At 40.4% G+C, this 20234-nt stretch overlaps 1 protein-coding gene across 10 annotated transcripts in view; it reads right to left on the bottom strand.

The window, feature by feature from the left end:
* ppp6r3 (protein phosphatase 6, regulatory subunit 3) overlaps positions 1 to 20234 on the bottom strand; it is a 135103-nt gene that overhangs the window by 107306 nt on the left and 7563 nt on the right. For 7 of the 10 annotated variants that reach the window (XM_087996584.1, XM_087996585.1, XM_087996578.1 and 4 more), the window contains exon 2: positions 5261 to 5343. The exons of 1 other annotated variant lie outside the window; for it this stretch is intronic. The gene's annotated coding sequence lies outside the window, so the exon portion shown is untranslated. Of the gene's footprint in view, positions 1 to 5260; positions 5344 to 18997; positions 19165 to 20234 lie in introns of all 10 variants that reach the window. 2 more of the 10 variants (XM_087996579.1, XM_087996582.1) reach the window with 2 other exon arrangements.

Here is a 20234-nt window from a genome sequence, read left to right as displayed (position 1 = left end):
TTAACAGAATGTCAAGGGATCAACAGGGACCCACTACCATTTTACTTTGGCTGGCAGGCTGTGTTACATCTTGCTTGGCTTAGCAAGGTAGTCGTTACACAAGACTGTGCTTCCCGTTGAACACAATATAGTTTACTGTATTTGAGTAGTACTGACGACAACATAGATTTAACTTAACTTTCAGCAATTAGTAAACAAACTAAGACCAAGTACTTCTCCTTTCATTTCCATCAGGCCTTTCAACCTGGCTGCGATCTTTGCAGACACAATACTTCAAAAACATTCAATGCCATTAAAGCATGTAATATGGCCTAAGGATTTGAACAGCATTTTGTAAATCAATTTTCTTTGGTACAATGCTAAATTATATTTTGGTAGATAGAATTTTCTTTCCTTTCTCATTGCCTGACCTGACTCTCAAATCCAGTCTTTGATTTTACTGTGCCAGCCTGATACGTTTTGAGAAAATTACCAGGATTAGGGGTGAGTAACAAAGACTGGCCTTGCCAGTGACACACATCCTATAAAAGAATTTTTAAAAGTACGTATCAACCCTTTTTAGTTATACCAATGACTATTTTAACAGTACATCTGTGCCTTGCCTAAAGCTGTATTACATTTATCCACTGATGAAGAACCACCTGAAAGAGGAGTGACTCAGAATTAGTGCCTCCAAATAAACCTGTTGGACTATAACGTGGTGTTGAGAGATTCTTAACTGTGCCCATCCCAGTCCAACACCGGCACCTTATCCATAATCAGTTATCAGTAGTCTTGCCATTACTTAGAAGGCACATTTAGTGCCAATGAAGAGTATTTCAAATGAATTACAAATGGGAATACATTCCTTTGATATGTCAGCAGGTACAACCATTTTGGGGAGGTACTGAATATAGTTGACAGCTTTTGCGGGAATTCCATTCTTTCAAGACAGCACCATTACAACTCACTTAATCCTGGAAAGATTTCAAAGTCTTCCAAAACAAACAACCAGGACTTTAATATCCTACTCATCTTGAAGGATATATCAAATGGTTATATACCTCAGAGCCAGAAGGTCTGTGCTCAAGTCCCACCTGTTCCAGAGATGTGTAATAACATCTCTGAACAGTTTGATGAAAAAAGAATCTAAAACACTTACTCCTGCAGATACACTGTACATAAATGTGCACCCTGCAGCAAGTAACTAATTAACTTCCTGATTCTTCAAAGTCTGTCCACCAACTACAAGACACAAGTCAGGAATGTGAACGAAAGTTCTCCACTTGCCTGAATCAGTGTGACTCTAACAATACTCATAGCATTCGATGCCATCTAGGACAAAGCATGTGATCTCTACCATGCTCTCTCCCCACCTAAAAGGACAAATGCAGCAGATATATGGGAACACCTGCTTTCCCAACTTGGAACTGTATGACTATTCCTACACTTTCCTTTGGTCAAATTCCTGGTATTCCCTCCCTGACAGTGCGGAGGGTGTAGTTACACCATTTGGACTGCAATAGTTAAAGGGGGAAGCTCACTATCATTACCTCAAATGCAATTTGGAATGGGCAATAAACACAAGCTCAGCCAGCAACAGTCATATGCCATGAATGAGTACAGGTATCCAGTCAGAGATGAGTCCACAACATTGACTCCAAACCCCATGAAGCCTCATGGCTTCAGGTTAAACATGGGCAAGGAAACATTTTGCTGATTACTATGTATTGTCCTCCCTCAGCTAATGAATGAGTACTCCTCATGTTCAGCAACATTTAGAGAAAGCACTGAGGGTGGCAAGGGTGGAAAAAAAATGTACTGGAGTTGGGAATTTCAATGTGCACCACCAAGAGTGGCTCAGTAACAGCATTACTGATTGAGGTGGTTGGATCCTAAAGGACACAGTTGCTAGATGGGTCTGTGGCAGATGATGAGGGAACCAAAGAAGGGAAAAATGTACGTGACCTCATCCATACCAATCTGCTAGCCACAGGTGCAACTGCCCATGACAGTATCGGTAAGAGTGATCACCACACAGTCCTTGTAAAAACTAAGTCCCATCATCACATTGAGAATACCAGCATCATGCTATGTGGCACATATTCAGATCTCGTAACTGAAGACTCAGCATCAGGAGATGCTGCTGGCCATGAACAGCAGCAGAATTGTACACCAGCACAATCTGCAACTTCAAGACCCAAACCTCCACTCCACCATGACAATCAAATTTGGTTTAATGGAATGTGCAGTGGGCCATGCTTGGAGTAGCACCAGGTATATCTAAAACGGAGGTGTCAACCTGGAGAAGCTAACCAACAGGACTACTTACAAGCCAAACAGCTCTGCCCTTCACTTGCTGCATATGCTAAGTGACTCCATAACTAACAGACCAGATCTAAGCTCTGCAGTCCTGCCACATCCAGTAACGGAGGACAACTCACTGGAGGGGGCAGCTCTACAAATAACCCCATTCTGAATGTGGAAGACCACCGAACATCAGTACAAAAAAGGCTGAAGCATTTGTAGCAATCTTCAGCCAGAAGTAGCAAGCGGATGATCCATCTCAGGCTCCTCCACTGGTCCTCAGCTTTACAGATCCCAGTCTTCAGCCAATTTGATTCACTCCACATCATATCAAGAAAACAACTGGAGGCACTGGATAGTGCAAAGGTTATGGGCCCAACATTCTGCTAATAGTACTGAAGGCTTGTGCTGGTGCTCTAGCCATTTATTCCAGTATAGTCACAACACTGGCATCTATCCAACAATGTGGAAAATTGCTCAGGTATGTCCTGCATACAAAAAGGTCAAATCCTGTTCAGCCAATTACCGTGCCATCAGTCCACTCTCGATCATCAAAGTGATGGAAGATGCCATCAACAGTGCTATCAAACAGCACCTGCTCAGCATTTACCTGCTCACCGAGACCCAGTTTGGGTTCTTCCAAGGCCACTCACTTCCTGACCTCTTTACAGCCTTGGTTCAAACATGTATAAAAAATCTGAACCCCAGAGGTGAGGAGTGAGAGACAGCCCTTGACATCAAGGCTGTTTGAGAGAGCGTGGCATCAAGGAGCCCTAACAAAACCAGAATCGATGGGTACGAGGGGTCAAATTCTCTGCTGGTCGGGTGTCATACTTGACACATAGGATGTGATTGTTGGAAGTCAGTCATCTGCTTCATCAATGACCTTCCAGCCATTTTAAGGTCAGATATGGGGATGTTCATCAATGATTGCACAAGGTTCAACACCATTTGAGACTCCTCAGATACTGAAGCAGTCCATGCTCGAATGCAACAAGATCTGGACAATATCCAGGCTTGGGCAGACAAGCAACAAGTAACATTCGCACACACTACTCCTAGGCAATCACTACCGCCAATAAGAGACAATGTAACCACCGTCCCTTGACATTCAATGGTCTTAGCATCACTGAATCCCCCACTGTTAACATCCTGGGGTGGAGGTGCCAGTGTTGGACAGTTAAAAATCAGGAAAATCGTTGTTTCAGGCAAAAGCCCTGATTTCCTGTTCCTCAGATGCTGCCTGACCTGTTGTGCTTTTCCAGCATCACTCTGATCTAAATTCTGGTTTCCAGCATCTGCAGTCCTCACTTTTGCAACGTTAAAAATCATACAACACCCGGTTATAGTCCAACAGGTTTATTTGGAAGTACCAGCTTTCAGAGCACTGCTCCTTCATCAGGTAACTACTGAAAGCTAGTACTTCCAAATAAACCTGTTGGACTATAACTGGGTGTTGTGTGATTTTTAACAACATCCTGGGAGTTATGGTTGATCTGAAACTCAACTGGACTTGCCACTTAAACTCAGTGGCTGCAAGAGCAGGTCAGATGCTAAGGATACTGTGGCAAGTAACTCACCTCCTGACTCCCTAAAGCCTGTCCATCGTCTCCAAGGCACAAGTCAGTAATGTGATGGAATACTCCACACTTCCCTGGATGGGTGCAGTTCTAATAACACTCAAGGTGCCTGACATCATCCAGCACAAAGCAGACCACTTGACTGGCACCACATCCACAAGCATCCACTTCATCTACCAGTCAGTAGCAACCGTGCTTACTATCTACAAGATGCATTACTAAAATTCAAAAGATCCTTAGACAGAATCTTCCAAATCCATTACCACTTTCATCTGGAAGGACAAGGGCAGTAGATACCTGGCAACACCACAACCTTTAAGTTCTCCTCCAGCCACTCAGCATCCTGAGTTGGAAATAAAGAGGAACCTTAATTATCCGAAGGACATGGGCAGACAGTATTTTGTTCGGTTAATTGAATTCCAGATAATCGAATGCCAGATAATATAGTTTAGCCAAGCATTGGGACCTTGCAATCTTGCCAGATAATCCAATATCCAGCATTCAATTATCCGAATGATCACGTTTCCTCTGTATATCACCGTTCCTTTACTGTTGCTGGGTCAAAATTCTGGAATTCCTTTCCAAAGGGCATTGTGGGTCAACCTACAGCACATGAACTGCAGAGTTTCAAGATGCAGTTCACCATCATGTTCTCATGAGCAACTAGGATGGACCGTAAATGCTGGCCAGCCATTGATACCCACACCTCATGAGTTCATATAAAAAGTTCACAAATATTCCATTACATCCTGTGTAGAAGCTTTCCTTAAAAGGCTGGCATGTCCAAGTGCTCAAAATACACCTCTGGTGATTCTGCTTTTGCATTCATTCAATCATAAAGCCATCCTTTTATTGTTTTACTGGTCCCATCACCTTTTCTTTTAAATGTGCATCACCATCCCTTCTGTAATTTAATCTCTCCTGCTTTTCACCCTCCAATGTTCCATGCTTCCGTGTTGTATCTCTAACATTTTCCAGTTCAGATAAAAAAGTCACCCACTTGAAACATTAACTCAGTTTCTAGCTCCACAGATGCTACCTGAGCTATTTCCAGTACTTGTATTTTTATATCTCTTGTAAATTGTCTGTGTCATTGTTCTGTAAAGTCCAGATTTGAGAATAAAAAACATTAAAGTAATTTAGCTCTTGTACCAAAAGTCTCTAAAACTTCCTCCAAGAGAAATGTTCAATTAAAATGACAGGCTCTATCGCCAAAAATGAAGTGGAAAACTAGAAAAATAACATTAATAACAAATCATATGCTTTAGTTTTTAGGCTTTTGAAAGTTGAAAGCAGCATTGATATTTTCAAGCAAGGTAAACATTTTAGTCATTTTCTTTTCAAATGATAGTTTACTGATGTATGACATTTGAAGGCATTGCAGAATAACTCACCTGTTCTGGGAACACCACTACACAATGGACGTTCTGGCAAGATTAAGGAGAGACGAATCCATAAGATTTATCTAAAATGTATACTGCAACCAAAAACATAAGGTCAATGTCTGGGCAGGAAATTAGCTCTAGTAACACAAATGACTAATTCTCTATAATTAATAATTTGGGGGTGGATTGGAGAACACAAATCAAAGCATTTTCCTACATTGCTTTCTCTTCTTTGATGGAGGCATTCAAAAATTTATTTGCATTCTACTAAATTCAGCAGTTAAAGTTTTATGTTGTGAAATTTAATGAAAACTTGGACAACAGTTGCACTCAAATAGTCACTATAAAACTTTTACCTGAAAACAGCTGGCGAACTAATGCCAGTTACACAACAAATGTCATAGCTGAACTCCTAAGAATTATTTTACAGCCCCGCCTGCACCTCCCCACCAGAGTTTTTTTAAACACTTTGCTGTCAAAGCTCATTTACCTTTGTCTTTAGATTAAGATATCAGCTTCATTCATTAGAACTGCATATTAGACAAAGTGCCACAAATTATAGCAGCAACCAATTAAAATCTACACAGAACATGATCATTTGGCATGATTTTAAGTCCACAATTCAAATCAAAAGGTATTGTTTTCCCCCATAAAGCAGCAGAAAGAAGCATTTACAGGAATTCCCTATCTTTGGTTAAGAGCACTCCCTTTCATATACAGGGAATTTATGTAAACCAAGATTTACTGACCTCAATAAACACAAAACTGTTTATAACTGAGCAATCCCTTTCAATAACCATAGCATGACTAGTACAAGAAAGAAAATAACACAAGTAGGTATTGCTTTGAGATTCAGGAGAAGATGTACAATTGGAATACAGAAAACAAATTTGATATGCTTAAAAAGGGCCTTTTTTATTATGTAACATAATATAATTCTTCAAGTTTGTACTGAAGCATTAGGAGCATCATATTTTTAAAGTAGATATTCAACCAGGACAACTCCCATTCATCTTTGAAAATCAAAGTGGTGAAATGGTCAAACAAAATACAAAAATATTGAAAAGCACTGAGTAGGTAAAGCAGCATCAGTGGACGTGTTAAGAATGTCAACACAGATACCACCATTACACGTGGGGACACCTCCCACTACATAAGTGGCTGGCACTCATGTGACTGCCAACATGGTCTATCTCAGATACTGCAGGCAAGGATGCCCTGAGGCATAGTATATTGGTGAGACAAAGCAGAGGCTACGGCAATGGATGAATGGACATTGCACAACAATCAACAGACAGGAGTGTTCCCTCGGAGGGCACTTCAGCAGTCCGGGACATTCAGCATCAGACCTTCAAGTGACCATCCTCCAAGGCGGACTTTGGGACAGGCAACAACACAAAGTGGCCAAGCAGAGGCTGATAGCCAAGTTTTGTACCTATGAGGATGGCCTCAACCAGGACTTGAGTTCATGTCACATTCAAGTGACCCCACTGCACTACAGACACTTCGACAGACACGCACACTCATGCAGACTCTCTCTCATACGCTCATACATACACTCCCACACGCACCCTCTCACAGACTTAGACCCCTTCACACACACACACACACACACACGTTTGTGGGGTGAATTTGTACTTACAGAATTACATTTTACTCTGCTCAAACACTGCATGGAGTCCATGTAACATTCTGTAAATCCCTTTTTTTGATGAGGATCAGTCTGAACACTGGGGCACAGACAGCCTCACACAGGGCACTTCACACCTTCAATGCATATGGACCAACATGGGACCTATGGTTAAAATTCCCTTGAGAATGTAACTTTAAGAAAGTTCTGGAATTTACATATGAAAGAACTGAAACCAACATGCCCATTCTAAAAGATGAGAGACTTATCAAACAATCCAGGTCTTTTTTAATATATAATTTCAGTTACATCACATTGTAAACTTCTGCTATAAAGTCTGTGTGCTACGATCTTATTATACTCCACGCCCACCTAATGAAGGAGCAGCGCTCCAAAAGCTAGTGCTTCTAAATAAATCTATCGGACTATAACCTGGTGTTGCGTGACTTTTAACTTTATACACCCCAGTCCAACACCAACAGCTCCAAATCAGTGTACACAGTCAGTTCTAATATGGGGTCAATCTAAATTGTCAATTCCTCACATGGTCATACTAAACCATGTTACAGAACTGCTAGAATTCCCTGTTCTTCCACAACCTTCAATTTATAATTCTCAATACTCAGGAACTTCTAAAAGCTAAAGTACATTCAGCACCAAAATGTGCATGACTAGTAGTTATTTATATAGATCGCTTGCATAATTAGTTGAAACATACAATGTTAGAACTCTAAAGTTTGTGTACAACTCTATTCAAAAAAATTCACATTCTCTGCACAACTCTCCGCTTCCTTTTGCCAAATCCATTGTAAGAATCAACTGCTTACCAATCAAAAAGGTGACAACTTGGTCTTTTGCATCTGCTGTGACACAAGTTGAGCATCTCCATTATCTTCTTTGCCATCTTCGCACATCCAAGACTGCACTATAGGCTTCCCTCTGAAGTGTATTCTATCAGTACATGTTCACTTTTATGCAGTTAATCAAGTAGAAAGAATCCTAAATAGCACAGTCAACATTTTCATATTAGGAGTTACAGTACATCACACTCCGCATTTCCTGAAAATAAGGAACTGCTTTTTCAACCCTCCCTGATCATTCCAACTTGCAGCACATCTTGCTCCTTCTCTCTTAGAATCCACTCCCAAGCCCTCATTTACAGCAAGGGTCTAAAAGAAAAACTGCAAATAGGGAAGGTGTGAGCTGAAGAGAAGTTGAAACAATTAGTGCTAAGAGTAGCAAGAGATAGCAAGAGGATTTTGGGAGTTAGGTTTAAAGTAGCCAATAGGTTCTTCATGTAAAAATACAGGTCAGGATGTATGCCACTCATACCAATTTGTTTTCTTATTGGAAAATGATTTTAGATTAGGATGTTTTGTACTAATGAACATAGAGTGCTAAACAAACTAAGTGTACTTGACACTTCACAAGAAATTACATCTGTCGCACTTTTCCGTTCTGTCAGCCTAGGCTTTCTTTACCTCCTCCTCCTTATTGTTTGTCAAACATCCTGGCTTTGCGCTAATGTGTACTATATACATTACAAACTCAGTTTAAGATACCTTAGTTACCACAAGATCAAAGGTCCACAAACTTTAACAGAGTCAACTTGGAAATAATTTGAGGTTTATAGAACGATGAATAAACTGTACAGTAGCGCCTCAGAATATGAACGACCCCGCTCACGAACAAATCTGTTTACGAACAGGATTGTATGTAAAATTTTGCTTCAATGTACATACGAAATTCAAGGTACGAATGCATAAAGCCCGTGCACAACCCACGTGGTTTCATTGTTCTGCTTTGCTAGGCGCGCTTTGAACGCAAAAGCTCTCGGGTCCCGCATGATCTCATTCAGTTCGTCTTTGGCACGTGCGCGCTGTGAACATCGTTCGTTGCTACGTCCAAGCATTCTTACGCTATCTAAACAACGGGAAAAATGGATTCAGTTCGCGAACTGGGTCCTGGAACGGATAAGTTCGTAAGTCGAGACGCTACTGTACAGGGTTTAATTCAACCAATTACCTCAACTAAACAGATTAGGTAGGATTGGGGTTGTACATAATAGTCATACAAGGCAAAACCATTTTAAATGCGTATTTTCCGGATAGCAGTACATTTCAAACAGGTTTCTGGCTCAAGTGATGAATGATGATTTACTGAATGCTTTCAGGAGATCAGAATCTGCTACTGGTTGGTACAGTGGTCATTGTATAATGCTACAAGATGTGATTTTAAACTGGGAAAATAGATTGAAGAGCAATTTGTCAGTTTCCTCCCCACCCCCCACTCCCCAACCTTGAGCTGGCCCAGAATTGCACTTTAACCTCTTCCAGGAGATGTCATGACTCCTGATGGTCTGTATTGTGATGCACTGAAATTTATAACAATGTGGGATAGGCTGGATAGACCAGTGAATCTTTTATAGGTCTATGAAATTTTCAGATGTTCATAACCAAAGTGACTGACCACTGAATTACTATTCAGTGGCACTAAACAATGAAGCAAGCTAATTGTTAAACAAGTCAGAGTTTTGGAAATTCATGGTTTCTATACTCGGACAGTAAAGAGATGCTAAAACAATGTAAGGACACCTAACCACTCGACACCTGGAGGAAGAACGCCTCATCTTCCACCTTGTGATCCTGCAATTGCACGGGATTAATGTGGATTTCACCAGTTCCCTCATTTCCCCTCCCCCCCGCCTTAGCCCAGTCCCAAGCCTCCACTTGCCATCGCTCTCTTGATCTGTCCATCGTCTTTCACATCTATCCACTCCACCCTCCTCTCCGGCCAATCACCTTTCCCACCCATCTTAATCTATCTATTGCATTCTCAGCTACCTTCACCCTCGCCCCATCATCTCCCCCCCCCCCGCCTCTCATTTACCCCTCAGTCCCCCTGCCCAAAAGCCTCATTCCTGATGAAGGGCTAATGCCCGAAATGTCGATTCTCCTGATCCCCGCATGCTGCCTTACCTGCTGTACTTGTCCAGCACCACACACTCGACAAAGGACACACCTCAGTCCACACAAAAACTGTCTAATCACAACATTCCAAAATTTGTCACTCAAACATTAACTACAAACATTAGTACATCCTATAGCTTATTACATTTTTTTTATACTTTGCCGACATTATGAGACTATTCCCTTCTCAAAAGTATCCCTGTGTTAATTCTATTGTATATTTATGAGAAGCCAATGACGTCACATTGCCAATTTCTAATTGATCTGTTAGAAAGTAAAAGAATGGTGAAAAAAAATCAAACTCTATGGTTACCTTCAGGCTCTCATTCCATCTAGCTCCAAAGAAAGGTCTATTGGCTTACAGATAACTATGATTGCATAACATAATGCTCCCCCAACCATTGGAGGGGTACTTCTACAAGGAGAGGGACAAAATGCAATATGAAACTGATGCATACAGAAGTTAAGATTAGGTCAGTTATTAGCCAAATCCAACAACAAACTTTCAGCAGGAGAAACCTAACATATAAAAGGTTGAATTACAACAAAGTTTTGCACATCCTTCAGGTATTTGCAAATTTAGATTAAATCAATGCTGCTTACACTCTTGCAAAGCCACGTTATTAATATTTAGGCATAAGGAATTGTCCACAAAGCTTACCGTCAAGTCACCAACAATCCTGTTCCTCATCGGTATTTCATTTGTTATTTCTTCACCACTATTTTGACCTCTCTGCACTTTCCTGCATTTGGAGCTTATGAAAAAACACAGCAATCTACATGCTTTTACTTCCTACACTTAAACATATTCATCAGAATCTCCTCTCCCATATCATTCTTTATTAGGACCATAAAACAATGGAATTCAGTGTCTCTATCTCTCTCATATCTTGTTCCATGCACAATATTTGCTTTAAACATAGAAGTGCCTTATTTTGGTAGCATCCTACATCTATCAATCTCAAGGAGAGGTATTGCACAGATAATTAGACTGTGAACCTTCCTCCATTAGGCCTAACTATGTACTTCAAGCTTAAATTTCTCATCAGCACATTGCACAATATGTAATAACTTATCAAATTAAGAACACTAACTATCCTTAAAATATATGCATATTCCATCTCTGACCCAGTTTGCATACACAAACCAAATGTGTGCGCATACAAAACTGGCAGGTGACTAGACGCAGAATTGATGTCCAAATCCTCAACAGCATGAACCCATGGTATTGTCTATCAGATTTGGTGACTAAAGTGTAAAGCTAGTCAAAACTAATAGGTTAAATAAAATGAAGGCAATGAGGACAAAGAGATATATTCGAGAAGATATGCATTTGAAGCGTCATCACCTACACCATCACAGATCATGTGCAGAAATGTAGGATCAAGTTGGGCAAGTCTTTTTTGGCTGGCACAGTCAAAATAGGCTGAAAGGACTATAAGTTATGACTTTATACAAGTGATGACTGCTTGACAAGAGGACAAATACACTCAAGCTAGTTGGGCTCAAATGCCCATTTGTGGTGTAATATCTATTGTATTTGCGTTACTAATAACGCAATCAATCTACTCGGAAGTTATTTCTGATCTCGTCAACTATTTACTCATGTATACAAAGAAGTTACTTAAAGGTACTAAACAGTGATTTCAGTTGAGAGAAAGTGATCCTTTATTAAGTAGTCAGTATCTCAATTTAAGCAATATGTAACTTTGTTATCCTGTACAAGAACAAGAATTATACATTGCAGTAAATACTGTGGTTGCAACATTTCATGTTGTAAATAAGGTTGATTTCATCATTCAGTGAACTGGAAAACACTTTCAAATATGTACAATCAAATTAGAGTGGAATAAAACAGAAAACATTGGTCTAGAACTAAGAGACACAAACATAAAAGCAAATGGGAAGGGTTTAAGAGGGATAATGGGCCAAGTGTTGGCAAATGGAACTAGATTAATTTAGGATATCTGGTTAGCATGGATGAGTTGGACTAAAGGGTCTGTTTCTGTGCTGTACATCTATATAAAGGCTAAGTTTGTAGCGAGATGCCTTATTAAACTGCTGCAGTCCATCTAGCATAGGCACACCACAGTGCTGTTAAGCAGGAATTTTGGGTTTCTGACCCAGTAACAGTGAAGACACTGGATTGTAATTCCAATGTATGGCTTAGAGGTGGTGTTCCCATGCATCCGTTGCTCTCGTCCTTCAAGGTGGTACAGGTTGCATGTTTGGAAGATGCTGTGACAGGACCGTTTGTAGTGTTGTTATAGTGCATCTTGTAGATGGTACACATTACTGTTACTGTGTCTTGGTGGTGGACAGCGTGAATATTTGGTTGACAGATTCAGCAAACTGTTTTCTTTCAAGCTTCTTAAACTGGAGCTAAAATTCCAGAAAAGTAGAGTATACGCCATCAAATTCCTAACTTATGCCTACAGCATTATACATTTTAAATTCCTGCTGGTGATATCTGTGCCTCTGATAAGCTAAAACTGTGTACTTGAGAAATGCCAATTTTCTCCGTTATGAATAAAGCCTAAAACGAAAGAACCATGGATGCTGAAAATCAGAAACAAAATCAGAATTGCTGGAAAAGTTCAGCAGATCTGGCAGCATCTGTGGACAGAAAGCAGAATCAATCTTTTGGGCCCAGTGACCCTGCTTCAGAACTGATTGCGGCTAGGTAAAGGTTGGTATTTCTGCTGAAGTTGGGGCGAGGGTGGGTAGAGGGGGGGAAGGAGTAAACGATAAGTGGAGATGGAGCCCAGAAAGAGAGAGAGAGAGAGAGAGATTAAAAAAAAAGAGTTGGACAGGCAAAGAAGTGCTAAAGGTCAGCGTGGGAGAATGAATAGCTGCTAATGGGGACTGCTAGTGGCTGACAATGCATTAAATAATTAAAGCCATAGATTTCTTTAAAAAAAAAATTCTATATTTCAGATTTTACCATAAACCTATCTGTTCAAATTTTGTAGTTTGTAAAATGATTAAAAAACAAAGTATACTCAGTACTTTTAACTTTCTGCTTTGAAATGTGAGAATTTCTTCGTGTCATTGGTTCTTAGCTTTTTTTTTTGAGTGCAGCACTTCTGAGAAATGCTAGAGATGCCTTTTAGCTTATAGAATGAAAGCAATGCCAGCAAAGACAAAATCAACATCATGGAGACCACTAGATCTTTGCTGCCACCTTTCACAGAATCATCATCATAGGAAAGACTCAGCAACAACAGCAAACCATGGTGCACTATAGTTTAAAAAAGGGAGAGGAAAGATCCATTTCTGATTTCACAGAAATGACAGTTGATTGACTGGTACGTTAGTAGCTGTGTTTCTTTTATCCAAATGCAAGGAAATTAAAATGTTTGATTTTTAAAAGAGTAAAATAAACATTCAGTTGATTTCCCTATATTTAAGTGACATCAGAAGACAAGTAAGTAGCTGGCTAGTCTCTTCAAATAGTAAGGATTATGAGTTGTAATCAGTTATATTATTGAATAGATTGAGAAATGCTAGGGCAGTTCCTAATCTCCAGAGTACATATCAAGCGCTATGTGGTCCTGCAACCAGAATTTAAGAACCTAAGAAAGAAATTAGCAAGCAGGGCCTTAAACATAAAACTTCTGGATTACTCCTGGTACTATATGTAACTGAGTACAGAAACAGAAGAATACAGCAGATCAACACGTGGCTGCAATATAGGAAAGAATAAAAATGAAGAAAAGTTGAAGACAAGACCATTACAGTGCTGGGGAAAGAAGGTCATCAGCATAGTCATAATGGGGACATTAGTTGTTTGAATATAGAGTGGAATGGTAGTAAATGGGCAGAGACGGGCAAGAATTCCTAGAGTTTCCAGTCCAAAGAGAAAACAGACACTAAAAAAGACCTGGCTCTTGGGCATGTGGTATAGATTACATACAGGAATAAAATTATTTTTAAGAGTCATAACATTTAGATTTCGCTATGGAGAAGAACAAAGAACAAACCAAAGAAGGAATATCTCAAGGAGAAAGCCAATGGGATAAAAATGGATCTGACCTAAATAAGATGAAATCACCACAAAACCAAAACTGAACAAGGCTGCCTTTACAAACAGTTTGGTCACAGTCAAGGTATATTCCCACAAAGGGGAAAGGTAGGACAAAAGTTCATAGTTCCTTGAATGATGGAAGAGATACAGATCAAGATAAAAAGTGTGTACTTTTGATAAACACCAGGAGTTTAATTTGGCCATGAACTATGCTGAATACACAAGGTCCACAGGGGAAGAGAAAAATCAAAGGGAAACAAAGTGTGCGTATGAAGGAAAGCTGGTGGCTTACAGAAAAACGAATCTTCTTTTGGCATCTAAAAAGTAAGAACATTGAAAAAGGGAGTTGGACTGATAAGGGACCAAAATCGGCAGTTCCGCATGGTTACTACATTATAGCAAAGACAGTAAATGGATATTTTAAATCTGTGCTTTTGGTTGAGAAAAAGAAGGAAGCATATGTCAGGTACAGACAGGATACATCAAGTGAATTCTTAGAAGAGTTTAAGGGCAGCAGGAGTATACTTAAGAGGGCAATCAGGAAGGCAAAAAGGGGACCCGAGATAGCTTTGGCAAATAGAATTAAGGAGAATCCAAAGGTTTTCACGAACACATTAAGGACAAAAGGGTAAGTAGGGAGAGAATAGGGCCCTTCAAAGATCAGCAAGGCGGCCTTTGTGTGGAGCCACAGAAAATGGGGGAGATACTAAATGAATATTTTGCATCAGTATTTACTGTGGAAAAGGATATGGAAGATATAGAATATAGGGAAATAGATGGCGACACCTTGAAAAATGTCCATACAACAGAGGAGGAAGTGCTGGATGTCTTGAAACGCATAAAGGTGGATAAATCCCCAGGGCCTGATCAGGTGTACCCTAGAACTCTGTGGGAAGCTAGGGAAGTGATTGCTGGGCCTCTTGCTAAGATATTTGTATCATTGATAGTCACAAGTGAGGTGCCAGAAGACTGGAGGTTGGCAAATGTGGTGCCACTGTTTAAGAAGGGTGGTTAGGACAAGCCAGGGAATTATAGACCAGTGAGCCTGACCTCAGTGGTGGGCAAGTTGTTGGAGGGAATCCTGAGGGACAGGATGTACGTGTATTTGGAAAGGCAAGGACTGATTAGGGATAGTCAACATGGCTTTGTGCGTGGGAAATCATGTCTCACAAACTTGATTGAGTTTTTTGAAGTAACAAAGAGAATTGATGAGGGCAGAGCGGTAGATGTGATCTATAACAACTTCAGTAAGGTGTTCGACAAGGCTCCCCATGGGAGATTGGTTAGCAAGGTTAGATCTCATGGAATACAGAACAGGCTCAAGGGTGGTGGTAGTGGAGGGTTATTTTTCAGTCTGGAGACTGGAGTGCCACAAGGATCGATCCTGGGTCCTCTACTTTTTGTCATTTACATAAATGATTTGGATGCGAGCATAAGTAAGTTTGCAGATGACACCAAAGTTGGAAGTGTGGTGGATAACTAAGAAGGTTTCCTCAGATTACAACAGGATCTTGATCTGATGGGCCAATGGGCTGAGAGGTGGCAGATGGAGTTTAATTCAGGTAAATGCGAGGTGCTGTATTTTGGGAAAGCAATCTTAGCAGGACTTATGGTGTAAGGTCCTAGGGGGTGTTGCTGAACAAAGCGACCCTGGAGTGCAGGTTCATAGCATCTTGAAAGTGAAGTCGCAGGTAGATAGGATAGTGAAGGTGGCATTTGGTATGCTTTGCTTTATTGGTCAGAGGATTGAGTACAGGAGTTGGGAGGTCATGTTGCGGATATACAGGTCATTGGTTAGGCCACTGTTGGAATATTGCGTACAATTCTGGTCTCCTTCCTATTGGAAAGATGTTTGAAACTTGAAAGGGTTCAGAAAAGATTTACAAGGATGTTGCCAGGGTTGGAGGATTTGAGCTATTGGGAGAGGCTGAACAGGCTGGGGCTGTTTTCCCTGCAGCATCAGAGGCTGAAGGGTGACCTTAAAGGTTTACAAAATTATGAGGGGCATGGATAGGGTAAATAGACAAAGCCTTTTCCCTGGTGTCAGGGAGTCCAGAACTAGAGGGCATAGGTTTAGGGTGAGAGGGGAAAGATATGAAAGAGACCTAAGGGGCAACTTTTTCAGAGGGTGGTACGGGTATGGAATGAGCTGCCAGAGGAAGTGGAGGAGGCTGGTACAATTGCAACATTTAAAAGACATTTGGATGGGTATATGAATAGGAAGGGTTTGGAGGGATATGGGCCAGGTGCTTGCAGGTGGGACTAGATTGGGTTGGGATATCTGGTCGGCGTGGACAGGTTGGACCAAAAGGGTCTGTTTCCATGGTGCACATCTCTATGACTCTAAGCAAGGAGACGCTGCGGAGGACATAGTGAAAGTGGAGGTTATTTAGTTACTTGAAGAGTTTAAAAATGATGGGCAGTATCGGAAAGACTGCCTGTACATATAAAGTTTATTTTTCAGTCTTTCCTCAACTTAGAGTAATCGAGAATTACAAATGTCACACCCTTGTTCAAAAACAGACTCATTAAAAGGTAAGCTCTGGAATTTCTGGCCAGTTAGTTAATTCACGGTAGTGAGAAAGTTTCTAGAAACAATCATTTGGAACAAAATTAAACCGTATTTGCCCCAAATGCCAACTAATTAAGGAAAGCCAACATGGAAGTACTGAGGCCAAATTACGTTTGACCGACTTAGCCTTATTTTTCTTTGGAGGTGGTAACAGAGGTTTGACGAGAGTAGTGCTGTTGATGTAGGACACACGAAATTCCAAAAACATTTGGCAAAATGCTGCACAACAGACCTCAGCGCATGGTCAGCACTCACAGTAAAAAGGACAGTAGCAACACTGATACGAAACTGGCCAAGTGAAAGTAAATAGTAACCATAATAATTGATAACTAGGTTGAAGAACATAAGAACTATGAGCACTGGTAGGCCATCTGGCCCTTCATATACTGGAGCTCCCAGCAGCCAGGGTTAGGTTAACTACATAAAACTCAATCATTGTGAATTAAGAGAAGGATAGCACAGAACTTCAAATGGACACAGAATGGGCAGCCAAGTGACAAAATTAACTTAATGCAGAAGAGTACAAAAGGATTAATTTTGGGAGAAATAATATAGTGACAAAAGAAGAGAGAGAGTATAATTCTAAAGGGGTTCCAGAAGTAACAGAGCTGGAGGTCATGTACAAAAGTCACTAAAAATAGCAGAACAAGTGGAGAGAGCATTTAAACAAACCGCATCCCAAGCGTCAATTAAGCATACAGTACAAAAATCAAAGACATTATGATGAACTCAAATAAACCATTGGTTTGGCCTCAACTGAATAGTGTGTCCAGTTCTGGGCATTACATCTAGGAAAGGTATGTAAAAGATTCATGTGAATAGTTCTAGAGATGTACTCACTTACATAGATAGGAGAAGTTGGGACTGCATTCTTTTGGAAAAGGTTGAGATGAGATCTGATGAGGTACTCAAAACAATGATTGGTCTGGACGAAGTAGATAGGGAGAAACTGTTTATTGAGGTACAATCCAGTATAATAGGGATAGACTTAAGATAATTAGCAAAAGTGAGAATGTGTATAGGGTATAAGCAGGTAGGGAAAGAGTTAAGTTCGGAGTTTTGTGAAACAAGAAGTTCAGCTGAGCATGACTCAGATCAGATAAGAACTTACAGTTAACAATGGGGCTCTAGAGGCAAGGGTAATGGATTAACAAGGTGCAAAAGCAGGTAAAAACAAGGACTGCAGATGCTGGAAACCGGAGTCTAGATTAGAGTGGTGCTGGAAAAGCACAGCAGATGAAGCAGCATGCGAGGAGCAGGAAAATCGACGTTTCGGGCAAAAGCCCTTCATCGGGAATAGAAGGTAGAAAAGCAGTCATTATGTTGAGCCATTTAACAATATTGGAATGGGGGTGGGGGGAGGGGAGGGAAGAGATTATGGGACAACAAAAGAATCAATGTCAACATGAGGAAAATCTTCCTCACGTAGCAAGTGGCAAGGATTTGGAATGAACTGTCCCAGAGTGTGTACTGGAAGCAGGTTCAACTGAAGCACTAAAGACTAAATTTGGTTATTATCTGAAAAGAACGAATGACCTGCACAATGGGGAGAAGGCCAGGGAGTGGTGCAAGATGAACTGCCCCTTCAAAATGTCATAACAGTCAGCGTGAGCTGAAAAGCTGTGCTGTGTGCATTCTATAAGTCAACAGTGAGAACTGCCACTTTATCACTAACTACAAAACATGGCCAATAGAATAGAAGTATATATAAGCTGTTCTCCTAAAATCATTTTTGCCCTGTACCATTCTCCTATAAATCAGCATGGCATCTTTTCCATGGTCAATATAACAACTTGCAGGGATGTACCATACAATAAAGCTTCCCAAGGCACTTTCAGTCTTATAGAAAAAATGAAACTCAGGCACATAAGAAGATACAGCATAGATAACCATCTAAATAGGCAAATATGTGGATTTTAAACATTGAGAAGACGGAGCATCATAATCTGTCACTCTTCCAAACTCTGTTTCCTTAGCTATGAACTCTAACCTTCTTCATGAAGAGAGTTTAGGATTAGACCAGTCTATTTGTAATCTTGTAGTCACATTTGAACCATTGTTGGGCCAACAAAACTAAATTGACTTTAAAAATGCACAAAGAAAATTGCACACCTTTTCTATTTGTAAATAAAGTTCAAAAGAGAGAGATTATTACACAAGCAGAACAACAAAACAATTTTAAAACAATCAATTTTCCATTCTTCCATATGTTCATTAGATTCCCAGAGATCAAATTCTACAAGCAGAGTACACAGAGTTGGATTAATTTTGAACTACTCGACATAAAGAATGATTTTTCACTCAAATCGCATCAAGGTCACTTAAGTAGACAGGTGAACTTTTATAAAACGAGAACCCTGCTACTGGTAAAAAGTTTCACTTTATATTTGAAAACAAATCAATAAATTTTCCACACACTGGCCCAGCAAATCTGTCAGTCATCGGATCCATATTTTAAACAAATAAATGGATTCAGCGTAATCAACTATGTGTCAGTATTTTGTATTACAGATTGATTAAAACAAAGTAAGCAGCAGAATTTCCTTACGTAATTAGAGTACAGGTGGCATGAATAAAGTTGACTTCTTCAAACTTGTTGACAATTGCATTTTTTCAAGAGAAATTTGGCACAAAAAGTCAGGAGGAAGAAGTGAAGACTGCAGATGCTGGAGGCGAGAGTGTGTTGCTGGAAAAGAACAGCAGGTCAGGCAGCATCTGAGGAGCAGAAGAATCAATGTTTCGGGAATAAGCCCTTCCTGATGAAGCAACACACTTGACAATAAAAGGCCAGGAGCTTAACTTCAGAACTAACAGTGAAATATTCTAATACTGAGAAATTTGTTTTTTGCGAAGACATTAAATATAAATATAAAAGGTGTACAATTACCTAGTTGGTGTTAGTGCGTTTTCTAGTTCAATGACATCCAACAGAAGTCATTAAAGTAGTGACCTGTACCTAGTGATATACATTAATGTTTTCAATAAAATACAGCTTCTATCTTTACAGATAGAGTCATTGAGAAGGAAAGCTCGGAAACAGATCCTTCGGTCTAACTTGTCCATGCTGACCAGATATCCTAAACTAATCTATTCCCACTTGCCAGCACTTGGCCCATATCCCTCTAAACCCTTCCTATTCACATACCCTTCCAGATGTCTTTTGAATGTTATAATTGTACCAGCCTACACCACTTCCTCTGGCAGCTCATTCCATATACGCAACACCCTATGTGTGAAAACGTTGCCTCTTACATCCCTTTTAAATCTTTGCCCTTTCACCCTAAACCTATGTCCTTTTGTTCGAGACTCCTCCATCCCAGGAAAAAGACCTTGTTTATTTGCCCTATCCATGCCTCTCAAGATTTTATAAACCTCTATAGGGTCACCCCTCTGTTCTGATGCTCCAGGGAAAACAGCCCCCAGCCTATTCAACCTCTCCCTATAGCTCAAATCCACCAACCCTGGCAACATCCTTGTAAATCCTTTCTGAACCCTTTCAAGTTTCACAAGATCCTTCCGATAGGAGAGAACAGAATTGCACACAATTTTCTAAAAGTGGCCTAACCAATGTCCTGTACAGCCGCAACCTGACCTCCCAACTCCTGTACGCAATACTCTGACCAATAAAAGCATACCAAACGCCTTCTTCACTATCCTATCTACCTGCGACTCCACTTTAAGGAGCTATGAACCTGCACTCCAGGGTCGCTTTGTTCAGAAATACTCCCCAGGACATAATTACACATCCTGCTGTAATTTTCCTTTCCAAAATGCAGCACCTCACA

Source organism: Chiloscyllium plagiosum, unplaced genomic scaffold, assembly GCF_037043375.1.
Source record: "Chiloscyllium plagiosum isolate Xiang-an unplaced genomic scaffold, Cpla_swu_hap1 HiC_scaffold_18, whole genome shotgun sequence".
In the NCBI taxonomy this organism is placed as follows: domain Eukaryota; kingdom Metazoa; phylum Chordata; class Chondrichthyes; order Orectolobiformes; family Hemiscylliidae; genus Chiloscyllium; species Chiloscyllium plagiosum.
This window is presented reverse-complemented; position numbering and strand designations above follow the sequence as displayed.